The following is a 15,003-nucleotide window of genomic DNA, read 5'->3' on the forward strand; positions in this document are numbered from 1 at the left end:
TTTCGCCTGCCGAGATGAATTATGACGTGGGTAACCGGGAATTGTTGGCTATTAAGGATGCACTCGAGGAGTGGAGACACTGGCTTGAGGGGGCTAAGTTTGTGGTCTCAATTCTCACCGACCATAAGAATTTGGCATATTTAGAGTCAGCGAAGCGCCTCAATGCCAGGCAGGCACGATGGGCTTTGTTTTTTGCTTGCTTTAATTTTTTGATAACATATCGCCCTGGGTCAAAAAACATCAAGGCTGATGCGCTCTCGCAGAGTTTTGCTCCAATCCAGGAGACCACCGAGGAGCCATTGCCCATTGTGTCTCCATCATGTATTAAAGTGGGCATTACCCAGGACCTCTTGTCATTAGTCCTTAGAGCACAGGAGCAGGCTCCTCCAGACCTTCCGGTAGGTCTTTTGTTTGTGCCTCCTAGGTTAAGACAGCGAGTGTTCCCGGAATTCCATGCCAAGAAGTCGGCAGGTCACCCGGGTATTGCCAGAACTCGGGAGTTGCTATCTAGGGCGGTGTGGTGGCCCTCGGTGGCTAGGGATGTGGATCAGTGGGTTCGGGCATGTGACATCTGTGCCCGAAATAAGACTCCTAGAGGGGTTCCTGTTGGCCCATTACATCCACTCTCTATTCCGTCTAAGCCATGGACCCACATTTCCATGGATTTTGTGGTGGACTTGCCCAAATCCTCGGGGATGACAGCCATTTGGGTTGTCGTTGATAGGTTTTCGAAGATGGCGCATTTCGTTCCACTGGTTGGGTTGCCATCGGCCAGACGCCTGTCTGAGTTATTTATGCAGCATGTTGTGCGCCTCCACGGGTTGCCACTTGATGTGGTCTCTGACCGTGGATCCCAGTTTGTGGCCAAATTCTGGAGGGCATTTTGTTCTGATCTCCAGATTTCTGTGAGCTTGTCGTCAGGCTACCATCCACAGTCTAATGGGCAGACTGAGAGGGTGAACCAGTCCTTGGAGCAGTTCCTCAGGTGTTATGTCTCCAAGTGTCATACTGACTGGGTTGCTCATCTGTCCATGGCGGAGTTTGCCTATAACAACGCGGCTCACTCTGCTACAGGGATCTCTCCCTTCCTTTGTGTGTATGGGCATCATCCTAAGGCCAATTCTTTTGACCCCCTGGACTCCACGCCTGGTGGTTCCTCTGTGGTTTTGGTCCTTAGAGGTATTTGGAGGAAAGTGAAGAAAGCCCTTGTGTCTGTGTCATTAGTGACCAAAAGGGTTTTTGATAAGCGGAAAAGACCCTGCAGCTTCAAATTAGGAGACTTCGTCTGGTTGTCTACCAAGAATTTGAAGTTGAGACAGCCATCTCATAAGTTAGGCCCCCGGTTCATCGGTCCTTATAAGATCACTAGGGTTATCAATCCGGTGGCATTTCAGTTAGATCTACCCCGTTCTTTGGGTATCAATAAAACATTTCATTGTTCCCTTTTAAAACCGGCGATTAGTAATCCTTCTTCCAGTGGAAGACCTTCCCCTCTTCTGATACGTGGCCAGAGGGAGTTTGTTGTTGAAAGGATTCTTGACTCCAAGATGGTTCGGGGTCGGCTGTCATTTTTGGTGCACTGGAAAGGGTATGGCCCGGAGGAGCGGTCGTGTGTGCGCAGTTGTGATCTTCATGCCCCCAGACTGTTACGCTCTTTCTTCTCGCAGTTCCCCGATAAACCCGGTGGTAGGGGTTCTTTGACCCCTCGTCAGAGGGGGGGTACTGTTAGGGTCTCCTGCTCTGTGCTGCCACGTCGTCATGGCAACCGGGAGACAAGTGCTAGCGGAGTAACCTGAGCGTAGCTGATACTCCGGTTCGGGTCTTTTGCTGTGCAGTGGTTACAGGCTCTGTGCACGGCAGGGGATCCGGTGCTGGTTTTTGTGCTCACAGTCTGTGAGGTCTGAGTGGGGCGTGGACAGCACCTGCTATATAAACCCTCTTCTCAGGTTAGGCAGATGCTGCTGAATCTTTGTTGGTTAGTCAGTTCCTGAAAGCTAGCTAGTACTGTGTAAACTTTGTATATGTTTGTTGCTTACTGCAAATAGGCCTTGGGATTTGGTATTACACTCTGCCAATCCAGACCTAGCAGTAAGACTGGAGTCAGTCGTTTAACCTGCTGGGGTTCTTTTGCTACTCTGTGAACCTAGCAAGTTTGCGGCTGTATTCTCAGACTTGCCTGCCAAAATCCTTTCTCACTGTGCAAGGTGTTCAGATGTCAGTTTAGTGGCAGTAAGCTGAACCAGTGCACTGCAAGTGAGGACTAGGATTGTGGAGACTCTCCTTGTGTCTATTATTCCATCTCTGACCAAGGAGTTTACTGCCACACCCGTTGGTAACCCTTTAGGTTTTGCTGTTGCCCTTAGCAACAGCATTTCAGGTTCTCTACGTATTAAATCACTACATCTCGCTTCTTTCCATCTGAGCATTCCTAATACTAGGGAGACACCCAGTTTCTTAGCCTTTGGGCTTCTCTGTTCACTTTGTGTTTATTTTGTTACCCTATCACCTTCTGTGTATGTAATGTCATATTCCCCAGTCTGTCTGTGAGTTCATTTGTTTTGCATCCCTCACCGTTCAGACATCAGTACATTCCTGCTGGCACTGGTGTGCATAACACTGACAGAGGGACTCAATTCATTGCCTCTTTCTGGAAACACTTCTGTTCCGCATTGAACTTTCATCTCAGCCTCTCCTCGGGTTATTACCCGCAATCTAATGGGCAAACTGAAAGAGCCAACCAGACATTGGAACAGTATTTGCGATGTCACACAAACAAGTGCCAAAATGACTTGGTATCACATCTGTCTTTGGCAGAATTTGCTTATAACAACGCCTGTCACTCAGCGTCGTCTATTTCTCCATTTGTTTGTGTCTTTGGGCAACATCCCAGGGCGAACTCCTTTGACGCAACTTTCGTCACGTCTGAAGATCCTCCCTCGATCTCTAGGTTCTGACGCATCTGGAGTAAGGTCCATTCCAACCTCCTCAAGGCTTCAGTCCAGGCCAAAGAGATTGCTGGCAGACACAAGAAACCATGCACCTTTCAAAGAGGAGATCTGGTCTGGCTCTCCACCAGAGATATTAGATTGCGTCAGCCCACGCAGAAACTCTGTCCCAAGTTCATCAGTCCCTTTCGCATTATCTCACGGATCAATCCAGTCACCTTCAAACTTCAGCTACCAACCTCTCTTAAGATTAACAAATCCTTCCACTGCTCCCTTCTCAAGGCTGTCTTTACCTCTACTAAATTTGGGACTTCTTGCACCTCCAGGCTTGGACCAGTGGAGGTTCAAGGTCAAGAGGAGTTTGTGGTCGAGAGGATCCTGGACTCTAGACTTTCGAGGGGTCATCTCCAGTTCTTAGTGCACTGGAAGGGCTATGGACCTGAAGAACGCTCTTGAGTTGCAGAAGGTAACTTACATGCCTCTAGGCTGAAGAAGACATTCTTTCGAGAATTTCCATTTAAGCCGGGCGCAAGGGGTTCTTCAACACAGCGTCAAGGGGGGGTACTGTTAGGATCCGCAGGTAGCGGATCATTTTGCTGGCAGGTCCTGGTTATTTGTTGCCATGGATTACAGATTCAAACACGGTTCTGTTTTCATACAGCTTAGCTGGTCTTTCCTGCCTCCCTGTGTGTTCACATCATGTGTTCACTAAGTAATTAGCTGTCTGTCTACAGAGCAGGTACACACATGCCTTTGATTTAGAATTACTCTCCAGGAGCTGTCTGATTGGGCCCTGCCTTCTCTAAGTTACTGCCAGCCCTGTACTCAGTGCTGTTTATACTGTCTCCAAACACAGACTTTCCAGAGGCTTCTCAGCTTGCAAGTTTCAATGAGACTATTGCTGAATCCTTCCAGTAGTCAGCTCTGCTGGCGTGCCACCTTTTTCATCTGAAGGTTGGTGAAACCATAGACTTTACCTGCAGTGAGCTCTACATCGTTTTCTCCAGATTGTGTACCTGCATCTTCCTGATCTGCCTGGCGGCCATCTGGATCCTGCATTTCTGGCCCCTGGTCGCACCTTCAGCAAGCAAACAATATCGGCTCACTAGCCACAACAGAGGCGCAATCTCCGCATCGCCTGCAAACAAACAACAATATTGGCTCACTAGCCACAACATCGGCGCAATCGCTGCACCTTCAGCAAGCAAACTACACTATCGGCTCACTAGCTACAACAGCGGCGCATTCGCCGCATCGCCTGCAAACAAACAACAATATTGGCTCACTAGCCACAACATCGGCGCAATCACCGCACTTTCAACTAACGGATTACAATATCAGCATTAGCCGCAACTTCAGCGCAGTCGCCACTTCTTCAACAAACAAACTACCATACTGGCTCACTAGCCACAACATCGGCGCAATTGCCGCACCGTCCGTAAACTTACTACTAGATCGGCTCACTAGCCGCAACGTTGGCAGAACTGCCACACTGTTTGATTACAAACCATTATACTGGCTCCCTAGCTGTAATATAGACTCACTAACCACCTCCACAGCTCAGTAGTCACTCCACGTTTAATTTATCATCACCGGCGTTCAGCCGCATCATCAGTGTTCAGCCGTCTTTCCTGCTTAGAACTCTATCAGTCGCATCATCGGCGTTCAGCCGTATCTCCTGCTTTGGACTCTGAGTGATTGTTATTTGTGTCCAGGTTCTTTTGTGACAATAAAGTCACCATTTCTTATTGCATTATCACTTTGCCCGTGTCTCTCTATATACAGGTAACTTTGGTCATCTGGGTACTGACAACCGTAACACATATACAGTATTATATGCATACATCAGGGTCTGGGAGCAGACGGGACGGTACTGTGAGGATGGATGGAGCTCCTCCCGGACATTCTGTAAACGCTGCTGTGTTGCAGCTCTGCGGTCGCGATCGTAGTCGCGGCTTTTGCTGAGACGGAGACACATCTCAAAATAGAAAATTCAGCTCAATGGGGGGGGGGGGGTTCTAGATACTTGAAAACCCTCCATTAGTGTGTCAGTAGGGCTGGCACACCACAGATGCATGCAACTCCGAATAAAGGTGAATATATGAATTAGTCTTCATGGATACAATGCGGGAACACATACATCCAACAAGTTGCACAAAACACAACCATAACATGAATATCTAACTCCTCCTTCTAAACTTGACTATTATGGTACAGCAGGACTCGCAGATTTTTGTTTGCAGCCTCATAGGGCAAATTTGGGTGCCGTTAGCGGCATTTGCACACCTCCGCAACAGCAATTTCCACCCCTGCAAGCTGTTCGTGTGTAATTGTAGTGTGAATACAGATTCCCATACATACGGAAGACCTCTCGCACCCTGAGAGAAAGATGGGCTGAGCACATTAGAAATTTTAAAAATGTTGTTGACAAACATACTTTATCCAACCATTTTAAACAAACCTACGAATGTTTTTTAAATTCCATAAAACAGGCTATAGGTATAAAGAAAATTTAGGAAAACTGTCGATAGAAAAACCAAATGCCACAGTAGCTTGTAGTGAAAGGAAATTTATTCATGACATGAACACATTCTTCCCTTATGGGTTAAAAACATGTTTTGAATTGAAGTGATTTCTGTGATCCTGTTGTAATGTTGTTTTTATGTAATGTCTTTTGTACTTTATAAGTTTTTTATATACTCTGTTTTTCATATATTTATATGATTTTACGTTCTTGAATTGATAATATTGATATTTATACCAGGAAGTTGCATTTGATGGTATGGAATACAAACTGGAAGTTGGGTTATTTCTGTAGTCTATTTTTACATATATATTATGTATTTAACCCAGTACCCATGTTAAGTTTACATATATAATTTGAGTTTTTCCTGGTGGAAGGCATGCCACTTCCGCTTTATAACTGTGGAACGCATAAAAGAAGTTATGTAAATCTCGCAGCTGCAGTAATCTCCTACCACTAGAGGAAAAACTGGTTCTCCTCTTGTGCCTCAATTACAATGTATGGTATGGATTGGTCAGTTATGCCGGTTGTGGTAACAACCGTAATTACATGAAATAACCCGATCTCATAGTTAACTTCCTGTTCTTGTTGTCATAATGTGGAACAGTTTTTATTGACCTGTTTCAGTGAGTATGTTTATATCATATTTTGAGTTAAAGAATAGCCCCATTCAGGAAGGTATCTGCAAGGAGTGGTCAGTACTGTAGCTAATATATAAGAGACACCATTATTACAGGCACCATCATCTTGAAAAAGATATTTGATTTGTTGAAACGCATTGGTGTTGAGGTGCCGGACTATCCATGTGTATGTGTGGTACATTACCCATCCATGGAATGACCATACCTGGGTCCTTTGTGATTCCTGTGACTATGTGATCTACAACTCCACGTTTATCTGCTACGGATGCTGGTCCTTCTCAAGTCTATATTTTAAAGTATATTTCTGATTAAAGATTTGGCATACTACGCTATTAGGGATATTCAATTCCAGGGCAAAGGGTGCAAATTGATGTCGCCACAGCATTTAAGTGCTGGCAACGGCACCGCATCTTGACCCTTTTGCCCGCCTGGCTGTATCCCAAATTCGCACATAATTTCTCACTACCCTATGGGTCAGGAAACACTTTTGTACGAGATCTGGCTACTGTAAAGGGCGGCTATTGCCGCAATGACTCGACCGTGCAGATGTTTTTGCCCACAATTGAATTCCTCCTTATGAGTACTCTTTTTGTTTTATTCTTATGTTTTATTGATGGTGTAGATGACCGTTATAAGCAGGGACAGATTTAGAAGCCAGGCTGCCCCTAGGCACATTATTGGCTTCCTTCCCATCATGTCACTGCCCCCTTCATTTCTGGGCCACTCCGGATGCCTTGAGACCACCAAAGCAGCCAAGCTTACCCTACTCCCAGATACCGGACCAAAATTTTCTGCCCATTGTCCTACTCCTGTCCATTGCAAATTAAAATATTTAACAAATAAGTCGTAATGACAAAAAAAAGAATCACCTGTCCTCATCAGCCTGCTGTGCTGCCCCCCCAGCAAATGCCGCCCCAAGGCACGTCCCTCATGTGCCTAGTGAGAAATCCGCCACTGGTTATAAGGAATAACCCATTTATATGTTTGAAAAAGAGGCTTCTATGTAAGCGTTCATGTAAACACTCAGTGTGTATACGGTTTCACAAGAGGAATGTGGTTTATAGAATTTGGTTCCCCTACACCAGGGAGCGGACTGCAATTCCAGGCAAAACAAAGATACCTTTTATATCTACTAACCACGTTGTCCATGTAAGCATACCGGTGAGCATCCATATATCTCCACTGTTTGGAGTATCAATGTGTAGAAGTTCTTTATCCGCCTGGCCAAGTGGCACACAGAATTTCTTATTTGTTGGTTTGTGTGATATAAGGATGTCAGACAAGTGACTGTTATTTTATTAAATAAACCCTAGAAATATTGATTGTTTTTAAACAGGTGATATTTTACAGTACCTTCATGGAAACTAAACCAGCTGAATAATTACTAATGACCTGTTTCTGTGCAGGGTAAATACTGGCTGCTTTATTTTTACACTGCAATTTAATGTTCAGTTTGAACACACTGCACCCAAATCTAACTCCCTCTCTACACATGTTATATCTGCCCCACCTGCAGTGCAGATGGTTGCATCCATTAGAGAAAAATGTTGCTTTTGCAATCCATGCTGAATCAGGCCCTTAATGTTCATTTGTTGCTCTAATTCAAGCTCTGACATTCTTAAGATCGCACACCAAAAAACAGACAATAATAGATGCCACTCAGGAAGAGACTGCCGTAGATCAACAACAACACAGCTGTGAAACGCTGATATGCCAACGCCATCAAATTACTGAGGTTTCTGTCCAGTGCTGCCTCGGTGAGTTTGCAAACTTAATTGTCAGACCTTGTATATCTGTCTGTGTGTAGGTTTGCATTGTTTATGTGAACACTCCCTTAATGTGCTCAGCATACATTTCCCTCCCACATGTCCTAAGAGGCAGGAACGTGCAAATATACATAGCCACATATACTTGAGGCTGGTTTCTCACCATTTGCAGAGAACATAAATGCATTTTACACTCCACCAACTTGTGTAGATCTCACTTTGCATCAGCTACGTAGAATGTAAAGTATCCAGTCTGTACATAGAAAGCCAGTCAACACTAAAAAGGATCACCATGCAGGTTAGCACTCCAACATTAAATGCAATACTTTTTTTAAAATCTGTTTTATAGGTAGAAATACTCCTTAAAATTGAATCTGAAGGTGAAAAAAATTAATTGAACAAATTAAGATAACTCACAAGCAAAAGACAAACTGCATCAATTGTTTACAAAATAAGTAAGGACTACTGTTCCTGTAAGGGGGCAAGATGCGTACTCCCCAACAGCATAATATAATGAAGCAGAATGGCTCAGTGATTGATAATGTGCAATTTGCCGTGACAGCTGAGATTACATAGATATGAAAGTGCAGAATACTTTATTATACCAGAAATCTTAAAGCACAGAAAGGGAGCACATCCATGCTGTAATAATCTTCCATTTATTAGACTAAAGAGAAACATTCAGATAAAAGCATATGAAATATAGACAAAACCAGAACTCACTGTATCTCCACAGTATGAACTGTACTACTGTCTCTAAAGTGCTGCCGCCAACACACCATCAGTCAAGTACTGTATGCTTTTTTATTATTATTATTATTATTATTGTTATTATGTTTTATTTGCATGGCACAAATGGTCTGCAGTGCCGTACAATTTAGGGGGTGAACAAAGAACACATTTAACAGTATTAAACATTGCACAGACCACAACGAACAATGATTTATTGCACAATACAAAATAATACAATGACTAATCAACAGCAAATTAACAGAGTAAAAACAAAACATTAAATTGCTGATCCAGTGATTGACAAGAAAGTTATCATCTCTGATAAGTAGCTGTTAAAGGGGAAATGAGGTTGAAGATTTATGGGAGCCAGAGCTACAGGCTTTGTAAGGGTATGTGGTTAAAATGCCACCCACCGGGATCCCAGCTATCTCAATAGGGGCGCCAAGATCCCGACAGGGGTACTATACTGCCACCGGATTACCGGCGAAGTAGGTGATTCCCCCTCTGTGGGTGTCCATGATACCCATAGAGGGAGAACAGAACCCTTTGCTCGCCACCGAGCCCGCAGCATGGCAAGTGCAGAGAGCCCGCAAGGGGCTTCGTTGCACTAACCCTCTCTGCCAGCATTCTGCTGCATGGGATACCAATGTCGGTATACTGACATTCGGCATCCCATACCGATCCCTTTGTAAGTCTGGTTGAAGAGTTTGAACTTGATTCAGTAGAAGTTAGGGAGCAAGTGGAGTATTTGTCAGAGAGGATCAGCTGAAACAGCGCTTCAAAAGAGCAAAAAAAAAGGGGAGGGACAGCAGTGTGCACAATAGAAGAGGAACAAGGTGAGACTTCAAAAGACTTAAGAGAAGGAGGTTATCATAATTGATTTAAGAGATTAAATGTCATTTTTCGTTGCTTCCAAGGTGAGAAAGGGCCAATTCCTAGAGATGTTAAGGAGGGCAAATGAGCAGTAATGCGAATGGGAGGATCTCAATACGGGGAGTGAAAGAGAGGCAGGAGTCAAAGATGAATTCCAGGCAGTGGGCCTGCCTTCAGTAGGTAGAGGGTGGAGATACTGTAAGAGGACTCAGGAGAAGATAATGCTTTCAGTTTTAGACATATTGAATATTAGAAAGTCTGGAAAGGCAGTGGAAGAGCCTAATTCATGTTTGTATGGAATTGCACAGCCACAAGGAAGCGGCTGTGTAATTCCGTCTAATTAAAATTCAAATGCAGCAGGAGGTGTCTCTAGGAGATAGAAGCCTCCTGTTAGCATTAGTGAGGATCCAAGTGCTGTGTCTGAGAATGTAGTCTCAGATCACTATGGTTTCATAGTGCACGCTTGGTATATGTTCATTGATAAAGAATCATTGCCAATAAACTATTAATCTGCCAGAGTAGCAAAAGTCCATTGAAAGAACAGCACCTCCTGCTTCAATGAAGTACTATAATAGCAAGGTCTCCATAAAACAATGCCAGATGCAAGGCACTTCTTAGAAATACTGCACTAAATATCTTCCAGAGTATTTCCTGGGACAAGGAATATTCAATCCATGCTTTCAGTTAAGAAATCACTGGGGACAGATGCAGATACTTACTGTATATTATGTTTTGATGGCATCAGAGCGGGGACCTGTGTTGCTGTGAGGATTCCGAAAGGCACCGCTGGTAAAAACTTTTGCCACAGTTAGGGGAAGCAGCTGCTACAGTAGTTGTGCTATGCTTGAGGATGTAGAAGAGGAAATATGATGCATATATCTTGTTATACCAATATTCCAAGAAGGACTAAGAAAAGTATGCACTTGAGCAAATTGGATGACGAGGAATTATAACTTGTGTGTCTATACAAAATATCCCCATTCTCCTGCGGCTCAGAAGGGACCAGGCTATCAGATAATGTAATTAAATCTGAGCCAGAACTGGAAGGAATTTGGGATTCCAATGTAATATTCCTGAGAGAGTTTTGGACTTTGACTTAATTCAAGATATAATTTCCTGTCCATTCCTGCCACTGAAAGTGATGTCCCGCTGTAACATGTAATAGTAAAGGAGATAAAGCAGGAGGTATTTAGTGAAAGCTTGACTACAGAAAAGATTTTGGTAGCAGACTATCAGAAGTAATTGCAGATTCTGTGGCATCACTCATACACAGCCACTGTCCAACATAGACCTGAATAATGGCACAGAGGGACACAAAAGTCAATTCACCTTGTTCTCCAACAGGAATCATATTAGGATGCACTCTATCCTGGTGAGCAAGAGGCTCCATTTCTACACAATTTGGAGGATTGGAATTGGGAAGGAGAATTTTGGCACAGAGCTCCCATGTTTGCCTACCACTGTTCAGTTTTCGCTTGGACATGTATGGGAGGTTAATGTGACCTCTTAGGAATATATGGCCATTTAAGGAAACCCAGTTTTGGCCAATACTGCTACCAAAATTGTGAACACAGGATTGTCCCAGTGTCTTTGTTGCCTCAACTTCTGTTGCATGGCTTAAACAATGGGACCCTGGTTGGATCTCTAGCAACCGATAACTGATGTCGGTCATGCCACCAGGCTCAGATGAACTTGGACAAAAATTTGTTCTCATGATCAGCTAAGTCTTTGAGAAACAAGGACTAAAAAATTATGGATGAATGTGAATAAATATGGAGCTAATTTAATTTCTACAAGCCTACACCTAGTTTCTCACAAACATGGGGACTGCAAAAAAAAAAAAAAAAAGTATCCCTATTGTCCTTTTCCTGACACTGGTGTTGGACTAAATGGTATAATCATTTATGTTTAGAGTTAATGTTTACACTAAATTAGCTATTTTTTATTATTGTAACCAAAAACTGTTTCTGTGTGAAACTCCACACAGCAATGATCTTAACAGAACCTCACAGCAAGGAAGTCTATTGCCCAGAAACAACAACCTATTGCAGTAACTTGTTAATCGCCCATGATTGGGCTTGGTCACAGCAGTGTAACTTATAGTTTTAATATACCACTGCACCTATAACACAACACATATGTATAATATTAATTCATGTTGCATTTAACAGTTCAATGGGGTATATTGTGGGAACTAGATATATATATATATACATATATACATTTACATTGTACTTATATTTACACCTTTTTGTGTTTAAAATAGTCAGGAATGCCATTAGTATTCAGACTACTAACACCAGGAATTTTAATTATGAATACACCTGCCTGCAGTGATAAAGGTTTTGTTCAGCGGGACTTTAAGAATAGAGTATCCTGGAAGGAAATGTATTCCTTCAAATTTCTTTTGACAAAAGCGACGGTACAGAAATGTATCAGCTGGAGATTGTGGCAAGCTGATACTTTGTAACACTTTGATAATGTACTGTGTGGACAATAATATTTGTTTATTCATCTACAGTAAACTGAGAAGCTGGTTTTACTTACATTTGGGGAAACCAGTGTGTGTATTGAATTATTGATCTTCTTGTTCTCTTCCAGAGAGACTTACTGACACATCTGGTAAAATATCTAAATAATATTCAATCTTTAAACCCTGATCTTCACATTAAATTTTGCACCTAATTATCCTCCAATATATCACTGCTAAAAGTAGAAATGTGCAGTTTGGTTTTCCTGAAATACAAACACACCCGAATTTAGGGGCTCCTAGTTGAATTTAATCCTAGTTCGTAATCACTTTGGGGTTCCGAGTGGAGATGAGTCCCGACTTGGATCTGTTGTCAGTTTGGAACTCAGATTGGGTTTTGGATTGCATGTAAACAGGTCCAAATTACATGAGTTTAGGTACTTTTATTGAGTTTTATTGATATAATTTTCTGTTATCGGTTTTTATTAATTTTAAAGGAGTCCAAAACCGAACCGAATCCGAACCAAAACACTTGAGGGCAGTTTTGCCAAAACACACGATGATGAAGTAGAATCAAAATTAGGGGCTCCGCTCACATCTCTAGCTAATAGACTCAGCTTTATATTGTGACATTTACAAAGTGTTGGATAAAGACTAACTACAAGGCATGATAATGTTACCTAATTGCTGTATCACTACTTATTGCTCATCAATTATTTCTTGTATCATCTTTTTTTTTTAGTACTTGTATAATATTGAATACACCTTTTATAAAGCTGAGTTAAAATTGTTATTTTAATAATTCTTTTATTTATATTAATATACAGTATTTATTCTCACCAACCATTGAGCGCAGTATTTCCCCTGGCATATTTGTGAATCTTTATTATTTACTGTTCATCTGTTTTGAATAGACTACAGATATTAGGACACCTTTATGTTGCCTCTAATGCTGTAACTTTGATATGCATGACAATGCATTAGGTAATATATTGCAAAGCTGCAATAAAAATATTTAAATAAAAATGTCTAAAAATAAATTACAGCTGGTGGTATGGATAGAGTTGGAACCCAGTCTGGCTATCTAGTTCCCTGCCAAGGAATTACTGTGGGCCCTACAGTGTGTGGCCAATCTGCCACCTGGTTTAAATGCCAATTTTGCCATCACAATGAGATCGGGCTGCTTTTATTGTCTCAAAGTCTCCATATACCTACAACGGGCAAATATATTATGAACGGGCAAAGTGGCATCCCCTGAGTCTACAAAAGACTAATGAGTTATCCTGCAAGACCAAGGAATGCATTCTTAGAGCGAGCAGGTCCTTGCACAAAAATTCTAAACGCTTTTGATATGACAGCTTGTGTGCAGATTCTATAGCCTCTGTGATCTTTCAGCTCTCATATTACAGACTAAGGGGCTCATTGTGAGTCGGACACAAAGTGGCTGTGTATGAGTGATGCCTCCGAAGCTTGTTTTACTACTAGACAGATGTGTTTTCATACACTGAGTGTGCGCGCCAGGACACCTGGAGCAACTGAGATGCCCCAAGCTGAATAGCGTACAGTATTTTTCTCTAGACTTTGTGTCTTAGTTGCTTTTTTTTCTCTCTCCCTTCCTAACACCCTGTCTTTCTATCTTGCATTTCCCTTTTTATTTCTCTCATTCCCTCTCTTTCTGACAACCTCTATCTCTGTAACCCTGGGGAAAATGTGTTATACCCACACGGATCATGCCGCTATAACACTTCCTGCTTCACCTCATTACCAAGGGGAAGCATGAAGGACCATTGACAAAATATATTAACATCTCGGAATGCCGAAGTGGGGAGTGAAAACTCCCCCCACCTGTAATCCCTACCAAAACATACAGGCCATTAGCTTAGTGCGGATGTGCTGTGTATCCCTGCCCAGACAGCTTCAGTGAGCATGTGCGAGATCTCGCTACTCGCGTGAAAACTCACATGCAGCCCAGAGCTGGCACCCGCCACAGGCAGGGATAGTGTTGTCCCTGGTGTTGAGATACTGTAGGGCATCAACACCTGCAACTGTCGAAATTGATAGCTACAAATGTTGGAACGGTCAGCAGAGCATTGACCTGAATATCGGCGTACTGTCTTTTAGGTAGCAGCGCGGATATAGACAAGAGCGCACTGCGCCTTTGTCACCAAGCAAGCACCACCGCTTTAATACATGAGGGAGAAGTGGTATCAGTGTCCATAATGTGCACAGATACCACTTCTCCCCCATTTCGAGTCTTCTTTCGTCTATCCCCATATATATTTTTCAGACCTCATTATTTCTCTCCTGGTCTCCCCTTCTCTATTTTGATCCTATTTTGATCTTTAGCTATCCATCTATGACTTTCTTAACCTTTTCATTACGTTTGTGCTATATGTACTACTGTATAGCTGTACATATCATGCAATTATCGGTCTTCCTGCTTTGCCTCTTTATGAATGCGAAACTTAGAAGGTTAACTGACACAATGTAAGATCATCTCATTTGCTGGAGTTGAGGAGTGAACCATACCCCTGTTCTTTACAGTGCATCATCTTAGTGCTGATGCGCTGTGTCTTTCCACCCAGGCAGATCCAGGGTGCATGCTCAAGATATCGCTACGCTCGTGAGAAAGGCACAGATCCTGCAGCCAGCACAGCCAGGGGTAGCGCGGTCCCTTGCTGTGGTGTATGGGCAACGACATCTGCCGCTTTCAAAATCGATAGCTGCTGGTGTCGGAACAGTCAGTGGTATAAACCAATCTTTCATTGGCCCGGCATAACAGTGTGATAAATTGTAGACTGTCACTATGGTATCAGTGTACATAACATACGCTGTTTCTGTTTCTCACTAAAAGCAGAGAATGAACTATTTTCTCTGATGTTTCCCCACATCCTTGACAATCTTGAGTGAGTGTTTTCTTTGCAATTGTTCATTGCGAATACAGCCTGACCAGTAAATATTAATGCTAATGTTCATTCTGAAAACTGCAGGTATACTTTCAAAACATTTGTGGCAGATATTAACGAACACACCATTAAGGAAACCTGTGTTC

General features: G+C 42.8%; 1 long non-coding RNA gene across 1 annotated transcript in view; it reads left to right on the plus strand.

Moving 5' to 3' along the window:
* Positions 1 to 15,003, plus strand: part of LOC135058800 (uncharacterized) — a 58,213-nt gene that overhangs the window by 27,358 nt on the left and 15,852 nt on the right. The window contains exon 2 of the long non-coding RNA XR_010245277.1: positions 7,718 to 7,867. This is a non-coding gene — a long non-coding RNA (uncharacterized LOC135058800). The remainder of the gene's footprint in view (positions 1 to 7,717; positions 7,868 to 15,003) is intronic.

The sequence above is a fragment of the Pseudophryne corroboree genome, chromosome 1, assembly GCF_028390025.1.
Source record: "Pseudophryne corroboree isolate aPseCor3 chromosome 1, aPseCor3.hap2, whole genome shotgun sequence".
Taxonomy (NCBI): domain Eukaryota; kingdom Metazoa; phylum Chordata; class Amphibia; order Anura; family Myobatrachidae; genus Pseudophryne; species Pseudophryne corroboree.